Genomic DNA, 3,618 nt, shown 5'->3' with positions numbered 1-3,618 from the left:
TCAAAATTTATTGTTTTAAGGACATGAGGGAGTTTAAGGTTTATCAGTTAAACATAAAGATATGGAGGCTAGTTTGTAGACGACGGTATCAAGGCTGTCAGTGGTTGCTTCGGGGAATTGTTAAGCCTGATGGTATGAGGGCTATCAAAAAATTCCGCGAAAGACACACTTGTGATATGGAAGAAAATCGAGCAGATCATTATAATTTAGATACAAACATGATTGCTCAAGTGTTACTTAAAGACATTGCCAAAAAGCTAAGGTAACTTATCCTACCTAGTTTATTATATGTCTTATATCAATTGAAAGATCATTACTAAATGTTGTTTGTTTAAACTTGTGCAGGTTCCCCATCAAAGACTGTATTCGAAACGTTCAAACCGTATATAGTAAAACTAGAAGCAACAGAAAGAGATTTCTCGGGCGTAGACGCGCTTTTGAGATGGTCTATGGAAATTGGCATACTTCTTTTCAATCGCTGCTAAGGTATATGGCAGCTCTACAACATTTTAATAATGGTACTGTTGTAGAGTGGCGGCTTATAGAGGGTAAAATCTTCAATTTCGTATTTTGGACATTCAAACCATGCATTGATGGTTTTGCTCACTGCCGACCAGTGATATCCATAGATGGTACGCATGTATATGGTGCTTACGACATCAAGCTCCTAATTGCAATAGGAATGGATGCCAACGGGTTAATATTTCCTCTTGCTTTCGCAATTGCCGCTAACGAGAGCAACGACACACGGGGGATCTTTTTGACCCATTTGGAAACTCATGTTATTAAGGATCGTACCGGCATATGCGTGCTATCTGATCGTCATAAAGGCATATTGCACAATATAGATAATTTACCGGGGTGGCAGCCTCCCTATGTTTACCATCGCTATTGTTTGAGGCACTTGAAGGCAAATTTGCAAGCAAAGTTTCACAATAGCACTCTAAACAAACTGATGTGGGGGGGGGGGGGGGGGGCTGCGATGGAGCATCAACAACGAAAATGGGCTGCAAAAATGGATCCGATCAGGACAATGAGTGAACCCGCATACGTTTGGTTGATGAAGCTCGAAGTTGAAAAATGGACGCTTCATGCTGATGGAGACAAAAGATGGGGCATGCTCACAACAAACAGCTCAGAGTCTTTCAACGGCTTGCTGAAATCTACTCGAGGACTACCTGTCACCGCAATGGTGAGAATGACTTTTAAGCAGGTTGTGGAGCGATTTGTTGTTAGGACAAGGCAGGCCAGAGTGATATTAGCCGACAGCAGGACATGGATGCCAAAGCCCTTCAAAAATATGGAGCATTATAGAAAAAAAAAGTGAGCATCACCAAATGACCGAGTATGACCCAATTCAACATGCATATGAAGTTAGGACGGGTTATTACAACGGTATGGGTGGAAACGTGCATACCGTTTATGAGGCAACAAGAACATGCACTTGTGGTAAGTGGCAAACGTACTACATGCCGTGTTCTTATGCTGTCAAGTGCTTCGAGAGAATGAGAAAAACGGTAACAAGTTATGTGGCGGGGGAATACAAGGTCCACAGTTACCTTAGAGCATATTCCGGCCAATTCCACCCACTTGGTAATGAAGCTTATTGGCCAAACGAGCCATTTTCGATGGTTGCTAACAAGGATTACATTAGGAAATTGGGCATTAACTCACGGAGTCGTAGACCCAATCAAATGGATGTTAGTGAAAGAACTTATTCTCTCAAGTGCTCTACATGTAAGTAATATGGCAATGACAAGCAACAAGGCCGTGGTAGCACAAGCACGTCTCGAAGTAATAGAGCCTCTAGAACTTGAAGATTGTATTGTTATCGTAATTTATTATTGTATTGCTTTGAATTAGTATTGTAATTAAATGGAATGAATTATTTTTTAATTAGTATAAACCTCTCATATTGGATGAATTATTATTAAATCAAATATTTATATTTGTACATTCAAATATAATAAAACACTTAAATCAAAATCCTATATATATGACAAGTTTCAAAACTTACTTCAGGGCCCTTTAGAACCCCTAAAACGACAATCCAAACGTTCAGGTGGACTTGATGTAATGAGCCGACATTATTGTATGCAAAAGAAGATATTAAGTTTTATATAAAATATTGATATTTTGGGGTTTTGAAACATGACTAATCTTTGCCCAAAGTATTAAAAAAACGTGAATTGAAAGGTAACACCAAAAAAAAAAAAACGGAAGACCTCCTTCATGCACGAAATTCGTGCGTGAAAGTTTCAAGTTGAATTTTTGCAGTTTGGTCCTTTCACGCACGAATTTAGTGCGTAAAACTAGTAATGTCTTTTTTCATTTTTTGCGCTAGTTTGGTTCAACTTGTTTTTTTTTTTTTGCGCTAGAAAAGTCACGATAAGATGAATGTGAAGGCACACCTGGAGAGATAAGATTTCCGCATTGCTAATATCCGTATTCTTTTTCACTCTACTTGCCACGCCCTAAATCTATGAAAAAGCCTGTAACTGGCACTGGACCATCTAAACCAGTGAGCCAAGTGACAAGATGCTAGGCTAATCCAAAAAATTAGAAACTAATTAATATATGAGAGGGAAAAAAATTTAAATTTTCCCTCATGAAGGTTGATTCGGTTATGTATGCATCGTTAGAAACTAAGGATAACTTCAACCAAAATTATACCAACGAAGACATGCATAATCCTAATTTTTAACGGTTAGATCATTTCGCATAATTTAAAGATATAAGTCTTGTATCCTTGAATAACACGAGTCCGGAACCAAAATAACCCAAAAAAAAGGGCATGAATCAAAATATCTCAATAAAAAAGAGAGGTACAAAAGTACCTTTAACGTACGAAAATCATGTGTTAAAGGATTTAACGGAGACGGACCCGTTAAGTCCTTTAACGCATGATTTTCATGCGTTATTGGATGCTCTTTATCTATTTTTTCTTTCTTTCTTTCTTTCGCACTTTTTTACATACTTTAGCCATAGATTAATCATGCTTCGAGACTCCAAAACTTGAATATTTTATATAGAATCCTATTTATTTTTGTGCGATTAATAAGGTAGGCTCAACACATCAAGGATACACAAAACCTCGAATTATCGTTTTAGTGGTTGAAAAGTGCTCGAAATCCATTTTTGTTTGAAGACTTGTTGTCATTAGCTTTAAGTTATTTATGTTTTAGGGTTTCAGGTTATTTTTATATTAATGCGTAACTTTATTTTTAGTGATTATAACATTATTTTTATAATCAGTTAACAAAATATCAATTGATCAATTATTTATGTGTAATTCTTTTTTGCGTTATACCCTTCAACCCCAACTAATTGTAGTCCGCAACTTAAATAACTCAAAAAGTGGATTTGGGTACCAAAACAACCCATTAAAAAACCTTTTGCGCACTAATTTATTTGTAAGTAGGTGAAATTTTAAATGGTCATAATTTTGCGCTCGGATATCCATTTGATGCGATTTTTTTTTTGGTATATTTTTGAGATCTATGCGTCTAAACTACCGCAAGGCTATTCGCTCGCCCCAAATTTTCAAAAACGTCCGTTATCCCATTCAATTTCAATTTCTCCCCAAATTCGTGCGCAATTTTCATTTATTTCTTTTAT

The sequence above is a fragment of the Lycium barbarum genome, chromosome 6, assembly GCF_019175385.1.
Source record: "Lycium barbarum isolate Lr01 chromosome 6, ASM1917538v2, whole genome shotgun sequence".
NCBI lineage: Eukaryota > Viridiplantae > Streptophyta > Magnoliopsida > Solanales > Solanaceae > Lycium > Lycium barbarum.
The sequence above is the reverse complement of the archived record's forward strand: the minus strand, read 5'-3'. Positions refer to the sequence as shown.